This window comes from Salvelinus fontinalis, chromosome 7 (assembly GCF_029448725.1).
Source record: "Salvelinus fontinalis isolate EN_2023a chromosome 7, ASM2944872v1, whole genome shotgun sequence".
NCBI classification, from domain to species: domain Eukaryota; kingdom Metazoa; phylum Chordata; class Actinopteri; order Salmoniformes; family Salmonidae; genus Salvelinus; species Salvelinus fontinalis.
The window spans coordinates 3,161,140-3,184,766 of NC_074671.1; positions in this window are offsets into that span (position 1 = coordinate 3,161,140).

Below are 23,627 nucleotides of genomic sequence, written 5' to 3' on the forward strand. Positions count from 1 at the left end.
TCCTTCTTGGTAAAATGGCCCTTACACAGCCTGGAGGTGTGTTTGGGGTCATTGTCCTGTTGAAAAACAAGTAATAGCACCACTTATCCCAAACCAGATGGGAGGGCGTATCGCTGCTGAATGCTGTGGTAGCCATGCTGGTTAAGTGTGCCGTGAATTCTAAATAAATCACAGTCAGTGTCACCAGCAAAGCACCATCACACCTCCTCCTCCATGCTTCACGGTGGGAACCACACATGCAGAGATCATCCATTCACCTACTCTGCTTCTCATAAAGACACGGCGGTTGGAACCAAAAATCTCAAAATGGGACTCATCAGACCAAAGGACAGATTTCCACCAGTCGAATGTCCATTGCTCGTGTTTCTTGGCACATGCAAGTTTCTTCTTATTATTGGTGTCCTTTAGCAGTGGTTTCTTTGCAGAAATTCCACCCTGAAGGTCTGATTCACGCAGTCTCCTCTGAACAGTTGATGTTTAGATGTGTCTGTTACTTGAACTCTGTAAAGCATTTATTTGGGCTCCAATCTGAGGTGCAGTTAACTCTAATGAACTTTTCCTCTGCAGCAGAGGTAACTGTGTCTTCCTTTCCCGTGGCGGTCCTCACGAGAGACAGTTTCGCTTGACGGTTTTTGTAACTGCACTCGAAGAAACTTTCAAAGTTGGGCAAGGCATTGGTAAGTCCTCAAATCCAACATATCCCAAAGGATTCCAGCTTCTGCAGCCATCGTGGGGAGGATTCAGGAGGAGGATGCTGGTGCCCCATCCGCCCGACCCACAGAACCAACAACTTCAATACAGGAAGTAAATGTGAGTGATGATGTTGCATGTGTGTGTGTCTGACTCTCCTACCTTGGCCTGCTGTAACTATATATGTGAGTGAGATGTGTCTGACTCTCCTACCTTGGCCTGCTGTAACTATATACAGTATGGAGAACATCTATTCTGATGTAACTATATATGTGAGTGAGATGTGTCGGACTCTCCTACCTTGGCCTGCTGTAACTATATATGTGAGTGAGATGTGTCTGACTCTCCTACCTTGGCCTGCTGTAACTATATATGTGAGTGAGTGAGATGTGTCTGACTCTCCTACCTGCTGTAACTATATATGTGAGTGAGATGTGTCTGACTCTCCTACCTGCTGTAACTATATATGTGAGTGAGATGTGTCTGACTCTCCTACCTTGGCCTGCTGTAACTATATATGTGAGTGAGATGTGTCTGACTCTCCTGCTGTAACTATATATGTGAGTGAGATGTGTCTGACTCTCCTACCTTGGCCTGCTGTAACTATATACAGTATGGAGAACATCTATTCTGATGTAACTATATATGTGAGTGAGATGTGTCTGACTCTCCTACCTTGGCCTGCTGTAACTATATATGTGAGTGAGATGTGTCTGACTCTCCTACCTTGACCTGCTGTAACTATATATGTGTGTGAGATGTGTCTGACTCTCCTACCTTGGTCTGCTGTAACTATATATGAGAGTGAGATGTGTCTGACTCTCCTACCTTGGTCTGATGTAACTATATATGTGAGTGAGATGTGTCTGACTCTCCTACCTTGGCCTGCTGTAACTATATATGTGAGTGAGTGAGATGTGTCTGACTCTCCTACCTTGGTCTGATGTAACTATATATGTGAGTGAGATGTGTCTGACTCTCCTACCTTGACCTGCTGTAACTATATATGAGAGTGAGATGTGTCTGACTCTCCTACCTTGACCTGCTGTAACTATATATGAGAGTGAGATGTGTCTGACTCTCCTACCTTGGCCTGCTGTAACTATATATGAGAGTGAGATGTGTCTGACTCTCCTACCTTGGTCTGCTGTAACTATATATGAGAGTGAGATGTGTCTGACTCTCCTATCTTGGCCTGCTGTAACTATATATGTGTGTGTGTCTGACTCTCCTACCTTGGTCTGCTGTAACTATATATGTGAGTGAGATGTGTCTGACTCTCCTACCTTGGTCTGCTGTAACTATATACAGTATGGAGAACATCTATTCTGATGTAACTATATATGTGAGTGAGATGTGTCTGACTCTCCTACCTGCTGTAACTATATATGTGAGTGAGATGTGTCTGACTCTCCTACCTTGGTCTGCTGTAACTATATATGTGAGTGAGATGTGTCTGACTCTCCTACCTTGACCTGCTGTAACTATATATGTGAGTGAGATGTGTCTGACTCTCCTACCTTGGCCTGCTCTAACTATATATGTGAGTGAGATGTGTCTGACTCTCCTACCTTGGCCTGCTGTAACTATATATGTGAGTGAGATGTGTCTGACTCTCCTACCTTGGCCTGCTGTAACTATATATGTGAGTGAGATGTGTCTGACTCTCCTACCTTGGTCTGCTGTAACTATATATGTGAGTGAGATGTGTCTGACTCTCCTACCTTGGTCTGCTGTAACTATATATGTGAGTGAGATGTGTCTGACTCTCCTACCTTGGTCTGCTGTAACTATATATGTGAGTGAGATGTGTCTGACTCTCCTACCTTGGTCTGCTGTAACTATATATGTGAGTGAGATGTGTGACTCTCCTACCTTGGCCTGCTGTAACTATATATGTGAGTGAGATGTGTCTGACTCTCCTACCTTGGTCTGCTGTAACTATATATGTGAGTGAGATGTGTCTGACTCTCCTACCTTGGTCTGCTGTAACTATATATGTGAGTGAGATGTGTCTGACTCTCCTACCTTGGTCTGCTGTAACTATATATGTGAGTGAGATGTGTCTGACTCTCCTACCTTGGTCTGCTGTAACTATATATGTGAGTGAGATGTCAGTAAAATCCCTGAACTCAGTGTTTATCATTCTAGATTGCAGCCGGTAGCAACAAGAAGAAGCACTGAGATGGGATGTTTGTGGACCCAAGACGGACAGGAAGACACAGACCACATGCATCAAGTGCAAGAAATACATTTGTAACACACACAGTAAAACTCTGTCCCTCATGTGGTGTGTAGACCAGCCTAAATGTGTGTTCAATGGGGCTCATTTATCATTTCCATACATTACTGTATGGAAAATATGTCCTTCCAATTGATTCAGTTCAAAGCAGTAAACATCAATATTGATGAAAACCTTGTTTCATTCATATTTGTTCAAGATAAACTTTATTTACTCCCACCATGTCTTGATTATAATAGATTTGTTTACAAATATTATGCTGTTGTTTACAAAAATCAAATTTTATAAAAAAAAAAAACGAATAGCGCTATTATTGATAAATGTGATCTAGCAAATATTAACCATGTATACTGTCTATATTAACCATCTATACTGTATACTGTATACCGTCGCTGGAGGTCCCGGGCTGGGGACCGTCGGTGGAGGCCCCGGACTGGGGATCGCCGCTGGAGGCCCCGGACTGGGGATTGCTGCTGGAGGCCCCGGACTGGGGATCGCCGCTGGAGGCCCCAGAATGGAGATTGTCGCTGGAGGCTCCGGACTGTGTCCTGTCATAAGAGGTTTCGAACTGTGGCCTGTCATAGGAGGTTCTGGACTATGGACCGTCGTTGGAGGTTCCGAACTGTGGCCCGTTATAGGAGGTTCCGGACTGTGGCCCGTCATAGGAGGTTCCGGACTGTGGCCCGTCGCTGGAGGTTCCGGACTCTGGCACGTCGTTGGAGGTTCCGGACTCTGGCCCGTCGTTGGAGGTTCCGGACTCTGGCACGTCGTTGGAGGTTCCGGACTCTGGCACGTCGTTGGAGGTTCCGGACTCTGGCACGTCGTTGGAGGTTCCGGACTCTGGCCCGTCGTTGGAAGGTCCGGACTGTGACCCGTCGTTGGAGGTTCCGGATTGTGGCCCGTCGTTGGAGGTTCCGGACTGTGAAACGTCGCCGGAAGCTCTGGACTGGGTACTGTCACCGGAAGCTCTGGACTGGATACTGTTGCCGGAAGCTCTGGACTGGGTACTGTCGCCGGAAGCTCTGAACTGGGTACTGTCGCCGGAAGCTCTGAACTAGGTACTGTCGCCGGAAGCTTGGGACTGGGTAATGTCGCCGGAAGCTCTGGACTGGGTACTGTCGCCAGAAGCTCTGGACTGGGTACTGTTGCCGGAAGCTCTGGACTGGCTATTGTCGCCGGAAGCTCTGGACTGGGTACTGTCGCGGGAAGCTCTGGACTGGGTAATGTCGCCGGAAGCTCTGGACTATGGAAGCGCACTGGAAGCCTGATGCGTGGTGCCGGAACTTGTGGTACCGGGCTGAGTACACGCACCTCAGGGCGAGTGCGAGGAGCAGGAACAGGCCGTACTGGACTGTGGAAGAGCACTTGAGGCCTCGTGCGTGGTGCCGGAACTGGTGGTACCGGGCTGAGGACACGCACCTCAGGGCGAGTGCGAGGAGCAGGAACAGGCCGTACTGGACTGTGGAAGAGCACTTGAGGCCTCGTGCGTGGTGCCGGCACTGGTGGTACCGGGCTGGGGACACGCACCTCAGGGCGAGTGCGGGAAGGAGGCACAGGATACACTGGGCCGTGGAGACGCATTGGAGATCTGGAACGTAGAGCTGGCTCAATGAGTCCTGGCTGGATGCCCATTCTAGCCCGGCAAATGCGAGGAGCTGGAATAGATCGCACCTGGCTATGAATGGGAACTGGAGACAACGTGCGCAGTTCTGCATCACACGGTGCCTGACCAGTCACACGCTCCCCACGGTAAGCACGAGGAGTTGGCTCAGGTCTCCAACCTGACTCAGCCAATCTCCTCGTGTGCCAAACCCAATTTTTTTTTATTGGGGCTGCCTTCCGTGCTAAACGTGTCCCCTCATATCGTCGCCATTCATCCCGTGCTATCTCCACCTGCCTCCATGGTAGGCGATCCTCTCCTGTCAATATTTCCTCCCACGTCCCAGGATCCTTTACTGTCCAAAATCTGGTCCCATGTCCATGCTGTCTGCTCCTCCTGAACACACTGCTTGGTCCTTTTATGGTGGGTTCTTCTGTCACGGCCGTCGTAAGGAGGAGACCAAGGCGCAGCGTGGTAAGCGTACATTCTTCTTTATTTAATGAACGAACACTGAACAAAACTAACAAAATGAACCGTGAAGCTAATATGGCAAGTGCAGACAGGCAACTAAACATAGATCAAGAACACACAAAACCAAAAGGGAAAATGGCTACCTAAATATGATCCCCAATCAGAGACAACGATAAACAGCTGCCTCTGATTGGGAACCAATTCATGCCACCATAGACTTACATATACCTAGATTTACCAAAACCCCTAGACATACAAAAAAACAACTAGACAATACAAAACAAGCATACCCACTCTCGTCACTCCCTGACTTAACCAAAATAATAAAGTAAACATAGATAACTAAGGTCAGGATGTGACACTTGTTTTAAAAACCTGACAATGTTATGGGTCCTGTGTGTGTATTTATTTTCTCTCCTTCTCCCCTCACAGGTGGCAATCATCATTCCCCAATCAGTCACCAATCAGTCACCAATCTGAAGACACACCTCCTCCTGTTTCCATTATCCAATCACAACCCCTTTCCCTTGGTTTAAAAACCCTGTCAGTTGTTTTCTCTAGAGCTCGATCTCTCTGTCATGCATTCTCGCTCTAGATCTCTTGTGGTTTGCAACTACATGTCAGTTTGTCCTTACCCCGTGAGTATTGTTTTGTTATGGTGTTTGTTTGAAGGTGGGAAAAGGTGGTACCAAGACAAGTCGCCCATGGGCATACATTACCCGTAGGAATACTTTGTCTAAGAACACTAGTTAGAACTGGGCGGACCACCCACTGTATTTTTGGTTAGTTAGCTGTTGTTGAAGTCGGCTAGCCTAGCTTAGGGTGTTATTGAATGCTTATTGTTTCTTTCCTTGGGTCCAACTCAGCCCCTTTTCCCGCTCCTCCATTACCGTGTGTTTACAAATACACCATGAGTGTTTGACGGTAATCTAGTTGTCTGTGGCTATTCGTTCTCACTGTTCCTTTTTCACTAGTATACTTTGCATGAGTTATGTTACGGTCTCGTTACCATCCCCCCCCTAGACTGCCAGGCCAAAGGGATTCGTAACAACCTCATAAGGGTTATGTTATGGGTTATATTAGGGTTATATTTTAGGGCAGATAGTTCACTTAGTCAGCTCGGATTTGACCCAGCAAACTTTTGATTATTGGCACAAAATTCTTAACCCACTAGTCTACCTGCTACCTATTACAGCTAGTAATCAGATTTCCCCTTCCCACTCAGACCACTCCCAGAAAGTCCTAGAAAACGTTTTGCTTGAGAAATTGCTCTTTGCTAAGAACACATTTGTGTTGCTTACTGAACATTTAAATGTAAAAACAGAGGAAGGTATTATCTTCTTGCTTTGACTTGGTCAATTCATTCTCATTTTGAAAAGATTTTAAGTCAAAATATTTTCTCTTTTCATGTCCAAAACATGTGATTTGGGAATGAGATGCCCCTTTTCATTATAACATTGGCGGAAATATGTTCCTAGCGTGTGAGGAACATGTTTGATGGCCTCATAAATGCTAGCCAGCTTGTTAATATTTAGAAAACCCTTTTTTTGGCGGGGGGGCTAGAGTTATGCCAACGCATTTTCAAGCCCTTTAGATTTGCTTGTTAGCTTGATGGCTAGTTACAGAAGTTAGCTGGCTTGATGGCTAGTTACAGAAGTTAGCTGGCTAGTTAGCTTGATGGCTAGTAACAAGTTAGCTTGATGGCTAGTTACAGAAGTTAGCTGGCTAGTTAGCTTGATGGCTAGTTACAGAAGTTAGCTGGCTAGTTAGCTTGATGGCTAGTTACAGAAGTTACCTGGTTAGTTAGCTTGATGGCTAGTTACAGAAGTTACCTGGTTAGTTAGCTTGATGGCTAGTTACAGAAGTTACCTGGTTAGTTAGCTACAGGTGTTAGCTACTGCTGTTGTGTTATTATTGGCCTGTTCCACCGTTTGTAGATTGGATATTAGCATTTGAATATAGCGCAGGAAAAGGGGATCGGACACAATGTGGACATATTTTATACTGAACAAAAATATAAAGAAAACACGTAAAGTGTTGGTCCCATGTTTCTTGAGCTGAAATTAAGATCCGAGAAATTTTCCAAACGCACGAAATAGCTTATTTCTCTCAAATTGTTGTGCACTAATGTGTTTCTTCCCTGTTAGTGAGCATTTCTCCTTTGCCAAGATATTCCATCCTCCTGACAGGTGTGGCATATCAAGAAGCTGATTAACCAGCACGGACGTTACACAGGTGCACCTTGTGCTGGGAAAAATAATGAAGCTCTTTTGTGGAGAGAGAACTCATTCTGATTGGCTGGGCCTGTCACACCCAAGGCTGCGCCCAGTCATGTGACATCCATAGTTTAGGGCCTAATTCATTTATTTCATCTGACTGATTTCGTTATATGAACTATAACTGAATAAAATCATTGAAATTGTTGCATGTTGCTTTTATATTTTTGTTCAGTATATAATTGTAGGTGTAGACGCATGATGTGTTCTGAATACCATGACCAGTCCTCCATGATCACCACACTAGACACCATGCAGGGCCCAGTACAGTCACCACTAGACACCATGCAGGGCCCGGTACAGTCACCCCACTAGACACCATGCAGGGCCCAGTACAGTCACCACACTAGACACCATGCAGGGCCCGGTACAGTCACCACACTAGACACCATGCAGGGCCCAGTACAGTCACCACACTAGACACCATGCAGGGCCCGGTACAGTCACCACACTCGACACCATGCAGGGCCCAGTACAGTCACCACACTAGACACCATGCAGGGCCCAGTACAGTCACCACACTCGACACCATGCAGGGCCCGGTACAGTCAACACACTAGACAACATGCAGGGCCCAGTACAGTCACCACACTAGACACCATGTAAGGCCCATTACAGTCACCACACTAGACACCACGCAGGGCTCAGTACATTCACCACACTAGACACCATGCAGGGCCCGGTACAGTCACCACACTAGATACCATGCAGGGCCCAGTACAGTCACCACACTAGACACCATGCAGGGCCCAGTACAGTCACCACACTAGATACCATGCAGGGCCCAGTACAGTCACCACACTAGACAACATGCAGGGCCCAGTACAGTCACCACACTAGACACCATGCAGGGCCCAGTACAGTCACCACACTAGACACCATGTAAGGCCCATTACAGTCACCACACTAGACACCATGTAGGGCCCAGTACAGTCACCACACTAGACAACATGCAGGGCCCAGTACAGTCACCCCACTAGACACCATGCAGGGCCCAGTACAGTCACCACACTAGACAACATGCAGGGCCCAGTACAGTAACCACTAGACACCATGCAGGGCCCAGTACAGTAACCACTAGACACCATGCAGGGCCCAGTACAGTAACCACTAGACACCATGCAGGGCCCAGTACAGTAACCACTAGACACCATGCAGGGCCCAGTACAGTAACCACACTAGACAACATACAGGGCCTAGTACAGTCACCACACTAGACACCATGCAGGTCACAGTACAGTCACCACACTAGACACCATGCAGGGCCCAGTACAGTCACCACACTAGACACCATGTAAGGCCCATTACAGTCACCACACTAGACACCACGCAGGGCTCAGTACATTCACCACACTAGACACCATGCAGGGCCCAGTACAGTCACCCCACTAGACACCATGCAGGGCCCAGTACAGTCACCACACTAGACAACATGCAGGGCCCAGTACAGTCACCACACTAGACACCATGTAGGGCCCAGTACAGTCACCACACTAGACACCATGCAGGGCCCAGTACAGTCACCCCACTAGACACCATGCAGGGCCCAGTACAGTCACCACACTAGACACCATGCAGGGCCCAGTACAGTCACCACACTAGACACCATGCAGGGCCCAGTACAGTCACCACTAGACACCATGCAGGGCCCAGTACAGTCACCACACTAGACACCATGCAGGGCCCAGTACAGTCACCACACTAGACACCATGCAGGGCCCAGTACAGTCACCACTAGACACCATGCAGGGCCCAGTACAGTCACCACTAGACACCATGCAGGGCCCAGTACAGTCACCACACTAGACACCATGCAGGGCCCAGTACAGTCACCACTAGACACCATGCAGGGCCCAGTACAGTCACCACTAGACACCATGCAGGGCCCAGTACAGTCACCACTAGACACTATGCAGGGCCCAGTACAGTCACCACACTAGACACCATGCAGGGCCTAGTACAGTCACCACTAGACACCATGCAGGGCCCAGTACAGTCACCACTAGACACCATGCAGGGCCCAGTACAGTCACCACTAGACACTATGCAGGGCCCAGTACAGTCACCACACTAGACACCATGCAGGGCCCAGTACAGTCACCACACTAGACACCATGCAGGGCCCAGTAGTCACCACACTAGACACCATGCAGGGCCCAGTACAGTCACCACACTAGATACCATGCAGGGCCCAGTACAGTCACCACACTAGACACCATGCAGGGCCCAGTACAGTCACCACACTAGACACCATGCAGGGCCCAGTACAGTCACCACACTAGACACCATGCAGGGCCCAGTACAGTCACCACACTAGACACCATGCTGTCCTAGCTGTTTCATCCTAGTCGTAATTTGTCCGGTTGTTTTATGCTTCCACCGGTATCCTTCAGCCCTCAGGCCACTAGAGATCCACTCAGAACAGGTTTGGGGTCCATTCCAACTGAAGGCAATCAATTCGGGAGGTAAACTATAATTCCAATTAAAAAAAAATGACATTTATCTTCAATGACTTTTTAAATAAACTGAAAAGTAGAAGCTATTTAAATCAAAGGTTTTTGAAATGTTTTAATGGAATGCTTCTCTCAGGCTGTAGTAATCAAAGGACAGATCCACTCTGGCTCTAGTTAGATAATGTAGAGCGTGGACGGATGGTCTGATGCCTGCACGTCATTTTCCCTTGTAATTATTCCTCACTTCAGGGGGAAGTGAAATAAAAGTCAGCTGAATAAACAATGTGAATTTCACTTCATTTTCTGAATTGAGTTGACTGGGATTTGAGTTGACTGGGATTGGAGTTGACTGGGATTGGAGTTGACTGGGATTGGAGTTGACTGGGATTGGAGTTGACTGGGATTGGAGTTGACTGGGATTGGAGTTGACTGGGATTGCTGGGATTCACCCCAGAGAATGTCAGTCATATAGCCATGGCAACCCACAAGGGTATAGACCGCAGAAGTCCAAGAGAGTCCTAGGGCTCCATTCAATCCACATAAGAGCTGAGCTGTTGAAGTTTAAACTCAATTTCTGATTGAGCCGGCATAAGCGGCGTTTACCGTGAATTCGGGCTCCGCCAACGCTGTAACATCCCCGTTAAATTACAGTGGTGTTACAACGCAGATGTCCACCTCAACGGATTGAATAGAGCTCCTCTTAGGCTCTGAAGCGGACTGTATCTGTTCTGAAGGAGACAATGTGTCTGTGAAGAAATTAATAAAGAAAAACATGTTGCTACTTTGCCATTGGAAGCCGAAGTCATTCAGGTAGTAAAGCTGGAACCTCCAAAGCTGGCTATATACACTGCTCAAAAAAATAAAGGGAACACTTAAACAACACAATGTAACTCCAAGTCAATCACACTTCTGTGCATTCAAACTGTCCACTTAGGAAGCAACAGTGATTGACAATAAATTCCACATGCTGTTGTGCAAATGGAATAGACAAAAGGTGGAAATTATAGCCAATTAGCAAGACACCCCCAAAAAAGGAGTGATTCTGCAGGTGGTGACCACACACCACTTCTCAGTTCCTATGCTTCCTGGCTGATGTTTTGGTCACTTTTGAATGCTGGCGGTGCTCTCACTCTAGTGGTAGCATGAGACGGAGTCTACAACCCACACAAGTGGCTCAGGTAGTGCAGTTCATCCAGGATGGCACATCAATGCGAGCTTTGGCAAAAAGGTTTGCTGTGTCTGTCAGCGTAGTGTCCAGAGCATGGGGCGGTACCAGGAGACAGGCCAGTACATCAGGAGACGTGGAGGAGGACGTAGGAGGGCAACAACCCAGCAGCAGGACCGCTACCTCCGCCTTTGTGCAAGGAGGTGCACTGCCAGCGCCCTGCAAAATGACCTCCAGCAGGCCACAAATGTGCATGTGTCTGCTCAAACGGTCAGAAACAGACTCCATGAGGGTGGTATGAGGGCCTGACGTCCACAGGTGGGGGTTGTGCTTACAGCCCAACGCCGTGCAGGACGTTTGGCATTTGCCAGAGAACACCAACATTGGCAAATTCGCCACTGGCGCCCTGTGCTCTTCACAGATGAAAGCAGGTTCACACTGAGCACATGAGCACATGTGACAGACGTGACAGAGTCTGGAGACGCCGTGGAGAACGTTCTGCTGCCTGCAACATCCTCCAGCATGACCGGTTTGGCGATGGGTCAGTCATGGTAGTGGGGTGGCATTTCTTTTTGGGGCCGCACAGCCCTCCTGACTGCCATTAGGTACCGAGATGAGATCCTCAGACCCCTTGTGAGACCATATGCTGACACATGCACATTTGTGGCCTGCTGGAGGTCATTTTGCAGGGCTCTGGCAGTGCACCTCCTTGCACAAACGCGGAGGTAGCGGTCCTGCTGCTGGGTTGTTGCCCTCCTACGGCCTCCTCCACGTCTCCTGATGTACTGGCCTGTCTCCTGGTAGCGCCTCCATGCTCTGGACACTACGCTGACAGACACAGCAAACCTTTTTGCCACAGCTCGCATTGATGTGCCATCCTGGATGAACTGCACTACCTGAGCCACTTGTGTGGGTTGTAGACTCCGTCTCATGCTACCACTAGAGTGAGAGCACCGCCAGCATTCAAAAGTGACCAAAACATCAGCCAGGAAGCATAGGAACTGAGAAGTGGTCTGTGGTCACCACCTGTAGAATCACTCCTTTATTTGGGGGTGTCTTGCTAATTGCCTATAATTTCCACCTTTTGTCTATTCCATTTGCACAACAGCATGTGAAATTTATTGTCAATCAGTGTTGCTTCCTAAGTGGACAGTTTGATTTCACAGAAGTGTGATTGACTTGGAGTTACATGGTGTTGTTTAAGTGTTCCCTTTATTTTTTTGAGCAGTGCATATCAGCTGGCTGCGTCTAACTTTTACGACCCTGATAAGTAGATGAGATATAAATACTGATCATGTTTACTACCATGTTGTGTTACTGTCTGTCAGTCTAATAAATGTGTATTTAGGGTAAATCTGTCCCAAAACATTTAAATCCAATTTTCACTTCTTCCAAATGTTGGAAAAGAGTGCTTCTTTCTGAAGTGAGAGTTGAATTGTATAAATTACTGAGAAACTGTCAGTGTGTTTGAGGTTATTGTGAGATTTAAGGATAGGATTCAGGAACTACACTGAAATACCAACTCAAATTCTATTAAATGAAACACTTGGAATGAGAAGTTTTTTTTTTCACGTTCTGAGTTGACTGGAATTGAAATGGAATTGGACCCAAGCCCACTTCATAGAGTACTGAACACATGGCGGTTCAAAAGGAAGGGGTATTGTCCAGACCCCCGTCATCTAGCCCAGCTCCAGACCCCTGTCCCTTTCACACCATAGGGAGCCTCCAGCAGCGGGGCTGGGAACGTCCAGTCAGTCAGTCTACGGATGGCTGCCATTCAAGAGGCCTTTACATCTCACACATGTAGGTAAACAATCGGGCCCTGTCCAGCCTGCCCCGTCCAGGTCGAGAGGCTGTGTTTATACATGGGCCAGAAACATGTGTTGTGGCCAGACTGGCATCAGAGGTCAACCAGCTGAACACTTCAAAGAGCTGTGCTGAGACTTTGCTTTGAACTTATATGGCAGGTGTAGGCAGGGGAGCAGAGGAGCAGGGGTACCAAGCCTAGGGTGGTCTGACTCCCTAAGCTCTGGTCTGGTAATTGGTTGGTGGTGGTGTTGGTGGCTGTTGTGTGTATGTTTGTGTGTGTGTACATCTGTATGTGTGTGTATGTGTGTGTGTACATCTGTATGTGTGTGTGTGGGGGGGGGGGGGGGGGGGGGGGGGGGGGTTGTGTTTGTGTGTGTGTGGGTTTGTGTGTGTGTGTGTGTGTATTTGTTTTTGTGTGTGTGTGGGGGGGGTTGTGTTTGTGTGTATGTGTGTGTGTCTCTCAACTGACCAGACAGTGGAGAGAGACAGCCTATTGGCCAGCTGACCAGACAGTGGAGGGAGACAGCCTATTGGCCAACTGACCAGACAGTGGAGAGAGACAGTCTATTGGCCAACTGACCAGACAGTGGAGAGAGTCTATTGGCCAACTGACCAGACAGTGGAGAGAGTCTATTGGCCAACTGACCAGACAGTGGAGAGAGTCTATTGGCCAACTGACCAGACAGTGGAGAGAGACAGCCTATTGGCCAACTGACCAGACAGTGGAGAGAGACAGTCTATTGGCCAACTGACCAGACAGTGGAGGGAGACAGCCTATTGGCCAGCTGACCAGACAGTGGAGAGAGACAGCCTATTGGCCAACTGACCAGACAGTGGAGAGAGACAGCCTATTGGCCAACTGACCAGACAGTGGAGGGAGACAGCCTATTGGCCAGCTGACCAGACAGTGGAGAGAGACAGTCGATTGGCCAACTGAACATGTAAGGTACAGAATGTCTTTATGTGACAAGCCACATTTGGAGAGATCATTTTGAGCTAAAAGGGAATGGTTTTTCCCCGGGTTAGGTACTCCTTCTAAAACCAGGGTTAGTGTAGTGGTTAGGTACTCCTTCTAAAACCAGGGTTAGTGTAGTGGTTAGGTACTCCTTCTAAAACCAGGGTTAGTGTAGCGGTTAGGTACTCCTTCTAAAACCAGGGTTAGTGTAGCGGTTAGGCAGGCTGGAGGCAGCAGGCAGACGTCCACTTCAAGGATCTCTGGTTTCAGAAAGCTTCAGAAGGACTCAGCAGGGTACTGCTGCAGTCCATGTCACGTCAGGCCCGTTTGAGAAAACGGATACTTTGGTTTGGTGGAGAGGAGTGGAGGGCAAGGCCTGGTGACCATACCTCTTGTCTGTCTGACAGACTGACCACAGCTCTCTGACGGTGGGAGCAGAAACACACAGCTCTCTGACGGTGGGAGCAGAAACACACAGCTCTCTGACGGTGGGAGCAGAAACACATAGCTCTCTGACGGTGGGAGCAGAAACACACAGCTCTCTGACGGTGGGAGCAGAAACACACAGCTCTCTGACGGTGGGAGCAGAAACACACAGCTCTGGCAAGTTCAAAGGGTCCAGAGGGATCCTCGCAACAAAAAAACAAAAGTTAATTTGCAAGAGGTCATCCGTTCTATTTCAAAACCGAGCAGGATCACAGACTGTTGTTGCTGTGGACAGACATTGCTGGTTAAACGCTCTGCTTCCACAGAAGATTACAACAGGACAACAGACAGGAAAACAGACAGGAAAACAGACAGGGCAACAGACAGGGCAACAGACAGGGCAACAGACAGGGCAATAGACAGGACAACAGACAGGACAACAGACAGGGCAACAGACAGGGCAACAGACAGGGCAACAGACAGGGCAACAGACAGGGCAACAGACAGGGCAACAGACAGGGCAACAGACAGGGCAACAGACAGGACAACAGACAGGGAAACAGACAGGACAATAGACAGGACAACAGACAGTGAAACAGACAGGACAATAGACAGGACAATAGACAGGACAATAGACAGGACAATAGACAGGACAACAGACAGGGAAAGACTACAGTTTAGATCAAGATTCAGTCTTTTTCATGAACATAACAAAAAACACGTAATATATCTAAACATGTAAAGTGTCCTGTATAGCTATTGCAGACTGTGTAATACACCCTCACCTTCTGGAAGCTGACAACCCATAACATTCCAGCTCTCATCTCTTCTCTCAGATGGTTGTTAAGGATGTGTGTAAAGACCTCAAAAACAGACATATCACCCCCCCCCCCCCCCCCCCCCCCCCCCGACGAAAAAAAGTCAAGACCGACGGCAAAGAAAGCATAAATAATTAAATGAATCGTTTTGAACGATTTACAATATCCCGTAATTATATGAGTGAAAGATGCAGTAGTCTGTATCTAGTTGATCCTCCCTGGATAACAGCTCTAAAACGTTCCCCTCTCTCTCTCCTGAATCTACAATGAAAATATATATTTTTGCAACACGTAACAATTTCAAAGACTTTACTGAGTTACAGATCATATGAGGAAATCAGTAAATTAAAATATATTGATTAGGTCCTAATCTATGGATTTCACATGACTGGGAATACAGATAGGCATCTGTTGGTCACAGATAAACTATATATACAAAAAAATGTGGACACCCTTTCAAATGAGTGGATTCAGATATTTTAGCCACACCTGTTGCTGACAAGTGTATAAAATCAAGCACACAACCATGCAATCTCCATAGACAAACATTAGCTGTAGAATGGACTTCCAGAAGAGCTCAGTGACTTTCAATGTAGCTGCGTCATAGGATGCCACCTTTCCAACAAGTCAGTTTGTAAGATTTCTAGGAGAAACAACGTCTCAGACGCGAAGTGGTAGGCCACACAAGCTCACAGAACAGGACGACCAAGTGCTGAAGCATGTAAACATCGTCTGTCCTCGGATGCAACACTCACTACTGAGTGCTGTAATTTCTAAACGATTCACCCGGTATGGATGAAAATACCCTGAAATTAATTCTGACAGTCTGCACTGTAACCTCATAGTTATTCAGTCACTTTCCAAAAACTATTATTTATTATTATTATTATTATTTAGTATTATTACTTAGTATTATTATTAGTATTTAGTACAATTATTCGTATTATCATTTAGAAGTATTATTTATTATTTATTATTTAGTACTATTATTATTATTATTTATTTAGTATTATTATTTAGTAATATTATTATTTGCATTGTTTATTATTATTATTTAGAATTATTAGTATTATTATTTAAAATTACTATAAATTATTATTTATAATTATTATTTAGTAGTATTATTTGGTGTTATTAGCAGTGGTATTAATTTGTATAATTATTTAGTATTATTAGAACTATTATTTATTATTATTATTATTATTATTACTACTATTAGTATTCATATTTAGTACAACTATTAGTATTATTCTTATTATTATTTAGTATTATCAAGTTTATTTTATTTTTCAAGTTTATTTTATATAGCCCTTCGTACATCAGCTAATATCTCGAAGTGCTGTACAGAAACCCAGCCTCAAACCCCAAACAGCAAGCAATGCAGGTGTAGAAGCACGGTGGCTAGGAAAAACTCCCTAGAAAGGCCAAAACCTAGTAAGAAATCTAGAGAGGAACCAGGCTATGAGGGGTGGCCAGTCCTCTTCTGGCTGTGCCGGGTGGAGATTATAACAGAACATGGCCAAGATGTTCAAAATGTTCATAAGTGACAAGCATGGTCAAAAAATTATCAGGAATAAATGTCAGTTGGCTTTTCATAGCCGATCATTAAGAGTTGAAAGCAGCAGGTCTGGGACAGGTAGGGGTTCCATAACCGCAGGCAGAACAGTTGAAACTGGAACAGCAGCAAGGCCAGGTGGACTGGGGACAGCAAGGAGTCATCATGCCCGGTAGTCCTGATGTATGGTCGTAGGGCTCAGGTTCTCCGAGAGAGAGAAAGAAAGAGAGAAGGTGAGAATTAGAGAGAGCATACTTAAATTCACACAGGACACTGGATAAGACAGGAGAAGTACTCCAGATATAACCAACTGACCCTAGCCCCCCGACACATAAACTACTGCAGCATAAATACTGGAGGCTGAGACAGGAGGGGTCAGGAGACACTGTGGCCCCATCCGATGATACCCCCGGACAGGGCCAAACAGGAAGGATATAACCCCACCCACTTTGCCAAAGCACAACCCCCGCACCACTAGAGGGATATCGCCAACCCAAACAGGAAGATCACGTCAGTAACTCAACCCACTCAAGTGACGCACTCCTCCTAGGGACGGCATGAAAGAGCACCAGTAAGCCTGTGACTCAGCCCCTGTAATAGGGTTAGAGGCAGAGAATCCCAGTGGAGAGAGGGGAACCGGCCAGGCAGAGACAGCAAGGGCGCTTCGTTGCTCCAGAGCCTTTCCGTTCACCTTCACACTCCTGGGCCAGACTACACTCAATCATATGACCTACTGAAGAGATAAGTCTTCAGTAAAGACTTAAAGGTTGAGACCGAGTCTGCGTCTCTCACATGGGTAGGCAGACCACTCCATAAAAATGGAGATCTATAGGAGAAAGCCCTGCCTCCAGCTGTTTGCTTAGAAATTCTAGGGACAATTTGGAGGCCTGCATCTTGTGACCGTAGCGTACGTGTAGGTATGTACAGCAGGACCAACTCAGAAAGATAGGTAGGAGAAAACCTATAAAGCGTTACCTGGGTTAACAGTAAAACCTTGAAATCAGCCCTTGCCTTAACAGGAAGCCAGTGTAGGGAAGCTAGCACTGGAGTAATATGATCAAATTTCTTGGTTCTAGTCAGGATTCTAGCAGCCGTATTTAGCACTAACTGAAGTTTATTTAGTGCCTTATACGGGTAGCCAGAAAGTAGAGCATTGCAGTAGTCTAACCTAGAAGTAACAAATGCATGGATTAATTTTTCTGCATCATTTTTGGACAGAAAATGTCTGATTTTTGCAATGTTACGTAGATGGAAAAAAGCTGTCTTTGAAACAGTCTTGATATGTTCGTCAAAAGAGAGATCAGGGTCAAGAGTAACTCCGAGGTCCTTCACAGTTTTATTTGAGACGACTTTACAACCATCAAGATTAATTGTCAGATTTAAACCAGGTGATGTCATCGCATATGTGGGAGGTGGAACAACATGGTTGGTTAAGGCATATTGAGCAGGGCTAGAGGCTCTACAGTGAAATAAGACAGTAATCACTAACCAGGACAGTAATGGATGAGGCATATTGATATTAGAGACAGGCATTTGTAGCCAAGTGAACATATGGGTCCAGTGAGTGGTTGGGCTGACTTGGGGATACGGCAATTCAGACAGTTAGCTGGCCGATGCTAACAAGCTAACAGTTAGTAGGCCGGGGCTAAACAAGCTAGCAGTTAGCAGACCGGGGCTGGCAAGCTAGTAGTTAGCAGACTGGGTTAACAAGCAAGCAGGTAGCAGGTGCTAGCAGTTAGCAGACCGGGGAAGGCAAGCTAGCAGTTAGCCATCCGGGGCAGGCAAGCTAGCAGTTAGCAGACCGGGGCAGGCAAGATAGCAGTTAGCAGACCGGGGCTAGCAAGTTAGCCTTTGGGAGACGTCGCGATGGGGGTAAGTCTGTTTTTTCCTCTTCGTGCGGTGACTTCGATAGACCAGTCGGAGAATTAGTAGGATTCCAGGTAGCTCTAGGTAGCTAGCAGGCCTAGTAGGTTAGCAGAATGTGCCATCAGCGGGTGTCGCGCCTGAGGGGCCTGTTAGAGTCCTCGGGCAGATTATGTCGGTATTCCAGTCATAGAGGATCGGCGGGGTTCCGTGCCCCGTACCGGCAGTAGAAGGGGTCCGAATATTGTAGCCCAGGAGTGGGCTTCGGCGGTAGCACAGGAGCGCTGGTCGGGCTAGCTTCAGGCTAATTGGTGCTAGCTCCAGGATGGAAACGCTAGCCAGGAGTTGTCACCCGGGATTGCGGTTAGCTAGTTGTGAAGATCCAGATGAACATTTTTAGAGTTTGCGGTAGGAATCCGGGGATATGGAGAGAAATAGGTCCGTTATGCTCTGGTTTGAGTCACGTTGATCGAACTGGGGAAGGCTTTCAGAGCTAAAGGTTAGCTGATGACCGCTAGCAATGGTTTGCTAACTGATATTATTTAGTATTATCATTAGTGTTATTATTTAGTTGTAGTATTAGTATTATTATTGGTATTATTATTTAGTATTATTACTATTATTATTATTACTATTATTATTAGAATTATTGTTTAGTATTATTATTAGTATTCTTTCTAAAAATATTTGGTAGTAGTATTGGTATTATTATTAGTGTTATTATTTTGTATTGTTATTTAGATTTATTATTGGTATTATTATTATTATTTAGATGTATTATTAGTATTCATTTTTAGTATTACACAAAGACTCAATCAAACATGTATTGTGTAGTTTTCCCTCCCAAGATCATGTGATCTACTCAACAGGCCTGTTCTTCTACAATCACAGTACCACCTACCTTCTTGTCATTAATTGTGTGCGATTAGAAAAGCTGTATACCACATCACCCAGAGAAACATTATCCACCCAGTAGTGTGATGGCTCTATTTGATTTGATCGTTGTGTTACGAGGGACAGCTAATGTTGCAGCGAGATGATTAAAACAGCGTTACCTGGATGGACCAGGCGACTCACATGGATCCCTGAATGATCTATGCTGCTTAATCACTTGTTTTCTATCTCCTGATTAATTGTAGATCCAGAACCTCATTTCAACACGCTGCTTTGTTGCTCTGTCCCCAGTCATCTCCTATTATTAAAGATAACTCCTCAATATCTCTCCTGGAGCACAATTAAGGAGTTTCAGTGTGTTTCATATTAATTACTAAAGGAAGAGGAAAGCTTTGACGTTTTTCTTTATTTATCAAAAAAACTTGAACAGGAAGGAGTCATCAAGACAACAGATAGCTGGCGCTGTGAAGGACTCATCAAGACAACAGATAGCTGGAGCTGTGAAGGATTCATCAAGACAACAGATAGCTGGAGCTGTGAAGGAGTCGTCAAGACAACAGATAGCTGGAGCTGTGAAGGACTCATCAAGACAACAGATAGCTGGCGCTGTGAAGGACTCATCAAGACAACAGATAGCTGGAGCTGTGAAGGATTCATCAAGACAACAGATAGCTGGAGCTGTGAAGGAGTCATCAAGACAACAGATAGCTGGAGCTGTGAAGGAGTCATCAAGACAACAGATAGCTGGAGCTATGAAGGATTCATCAAGACAACAGATAGCTGGAGCTGTGAAGGATTCATCAAGACAACAGATAGCTGGCGCTGTGAAGGACTCATCAAGACAACAGATAGCTGGTGCTGTGAAGGAGTCATCAAGACAACAGATAGCTCGTGCTGTGAAGGAGTCGCCAAGACAACAGATATCTGGAGCTGTGAAGGAGTCCTCAAGACAACAGATAGCTGGAGCTGTGAAGGAGTCATCAAGACAACAGATAGCTGGTGCTGTGAAGGACTCATCAAGACAACAGATAGCTGGAGCTGTGAAGGAGTCATCAAGACAACAGATAGCTGGTGCTGTGAAGGATTCATCAAGACAACAGATAGCTGGTGCTGTGAAGGAGTCATGAAGACAATAGATAGCTGGAGCTGTGAAGGATTCATCAAGACAACAGATAGCTGGTGTTGTGAAGGAGTCATGAAGACAACCAGATAGCTGGTGCTGTGAAGGATTCATCAAGACAACAGATAGCTGGTGCTGTGAAGGAGTCATGAAGACAACAGATAGCTGGAACAGTGAAGGAGTCGTCAAGACAACAGATAGCTGGCGCTGTGAAGGAGTCATCAAGACAACAGATAGCTGGTGCTGTGAAGGATTCATCAAGACAACAGATAGCTGGTGCTGTGAAGGATTCGTCAAGACAACAGATAGCTGGAGCTGTGAAGGAGTCATGAAGACAACAGATAGCTGGTGCTGTGAAGGATTCATCAAGACAACAGATAGCTGGTGATATGAAGGATTCATCAAGACAACTGATAGCTGGCGCTGTGAAGGAGTCATCAAGACAACAGATAGCTGGTGCTGTGAAGGAGTCGTCAAGACAACAGATAGGTGGAGCATTGAAGGAGTCATCAAGACAACAGATAGCTGCTGCTGTGAAGGAGTCGTCAAGACAACAGATAGCTGGATCTGTGAAGGAGTCGTCAAGACAACAGATAGATGGAGCAATGAAGGAGTCATCAAGACAACAGATAGCTGGCGCTGTGAAGGAGTCATGAACACAACAGATAGCTGGAGCTGTGAAGGAGTCATCAAGACAACAGATAGCTGGAGCTGTGAAGGAGTCATGAAGACAACAGATAGCTGGAGCTGTGAAGGAGTCATCAAGACAACAGATAGCTGGCGGTGTGAAGGAGTCATGAAGACAACAGATAGCTGGAGCTGTGAAGGATTCATCAAGACAACAGATAGCTGGTGCTGTGAAGGAGTCATGAAGACAACCAGATAGCTGGTGCTGTGAAGGATTCATCAAGACAACAGATAGCTGGTGCTGTGAAGGAGTCATGAAGACAACAGATAGCTGGAACAGTGAAGGAGTCGTCAAGACAACAGATAGCTGGCGCTGTGAAGGAGTCATCAAGACAACAGATAGCTGGTGCTGTGAAGGATTCATCAAGACAACAGATAGCTGGTGCTGTGAAGGATTCGTCAAGACAACAGATAGCTGGAGCTGTGAAGGAGTCATGAAGACAACAGATAGCTGGTGCTGTGAAGGATTCATCAAGACAACAGATAGCTGGTGATATGAAGGATTCATCAAGACAACTGATAGCTGGCGCTGTGAAGGAGTCATCAAGACAACAGATAGCTGGTGCTGTGAAGGAGTCGTCAAGACAACAGATAGGTGGAGCATTGAAGGAGTCATCAAGACAACAGATAGCTGCTGCTGTGAAGGAGTCGTCAAGACAACAGATAGCTGGATCTGTGAAGGAGTCGTCAAGACAACAGATAGCTGGTGCTGTGAAGGAGTCATGAAGACAACAGATAGCTGGAGCTTTGAAGGAGTCATGAAGATAACAGATAGCTGGTGCTGTGAAGGATTCATCAGGACAACAGATAGCTGGAGCTGTGAAGGAGTCGATAAGACAACAGATAGCTGGCGCTGTGAAGAGGTCATGAAGACAACAGATAGCTGGAGCTGTGAAGGAGTCATCAAGACAACAGATAGCTGGTGCTGTGAAGGAGTCGTCAAGACAACAGATAGATGGAGCAATGAAGGAGTCATCAAGACAACAGATAGCTGGCGCTGTGAAGGAGTCATGAACACAACAGATAGCTGGAGCTGTGAAGGAGTCATCAAGACAACAGATAGCTGGAGCTGTGAAGGAGTCATGAAGACAACAGATAGCTGGAGCTGTGAAGGAGTCATCAAGACAACAGATAGCTGGCGGTGTGAAGGAGTCATGAAGACAACAGATAGCTGGAGCTGTGAAGGAGTCATCAAGACAACAGATAGCTGGCGTTGTGAAGGAGTCGTCAAGACAACAGATAGCTGGAGCTGTGAAGGAGTCATCAAGACAACAGATAGCTGGAGCTGTGAAGGAGTCGTCAAGACAACAGATAGCTGGAGCTGTGAAGGAGTCGTCAAGACAACAGATAGCTGGAGCTGTGAAGGAGTCGTCAAGACAACAGATAGCTGGAGCTGTGAAGCAGTCGTCAAGACAACAGATAGCTGGAGCTGTGAAGGAGTCGTCAAGACAACAGATAGCTGGTGCTGTGAAGGAGTCGTCAAGACAACAGATAGCTGGAGCTGTGAAGGAGTCGTCAAGACAACAGATAGCTGGCGCTGTGAAGGAGTCGTCAAGACAACAGATAGCTGGTGCTGTGAAGGAGTCATCAAGACAACAGATAGCTGGAGCTGTGAAGGAGTCATCAAGACAACAGATAGCTGGTGCTGTGAAGGAGTCGTCAAGACAACAGATAGATGGAGCAATGAAGGAGTCATCAGGACAACAGATAGCTGGCGCTGTGAAGGAGTCATGAACACAACAGATAGCTGGAGCTGTGAAGGAGTCATCAAGACAACAGATAGCTGGAGCTGTGAAGGAGTCATGAAGACAACAGATAGCTGGAGCTGTGAAGGAGTCATCAAGACAACAGATAGCTGGCGGTGTGAAGGAGTCATGAAGACAACAGATAGCTGGAGCTGTGAAGGATTCATCAAGACAACAGATAGCTGGTGCTGTGAAGGAGTCATGAAGACAACCAGATAGCTGGTGCTGTGAAGGATTCATCAAGACAACAGATAGCTGGTGCTGTGAAGGAGTCATGAAGACAACAGATAGCTGGAACAGTGAAGGAGTCGTCAAGACAACAGATAGCTGGCGCTGTGAAGGAGTCATCAAGACAACAGATAGCTGGTGCTGTGAAGGATTCATCAAGACAACAGATAGCTGGTGCTGTGAAGGATTCGTCAAGACAACAGATAGCTGGAGCTGTGAAGGAGTCATGAAGACAACAGATAGCTGGTGCTGTGAAGGATTCATCAAGACAACAGATAGCTGGTGATATGAAGGATTCATCAAGACAACTGATAGCTGGCGCTGTGAAGGAGTCATCAAGACAACAGATAGCTGGTGCTGTGAAGGAGTCGTCAAGACAACAGATAGGTGGAGCATTGAAGGAGTCATCAAGACAACAGATAGCTGCTCCTGTGAAGGAGTCGTCAAGACAACAGATAGCTGGATCTGTGAAGGAGTCGTCAAGACAACAGATAGCTGGTGCTGTGAAGGAGTCATGAAGACAACAGATAGCTGGAGCTTTGAAGGAGTCATGAAGATAACAGATAGCTGGTGCTGTGAAGGATTCATCAGGACAACAGATAGCTGGAGCTGTGAAGGAGTCGATAAGAC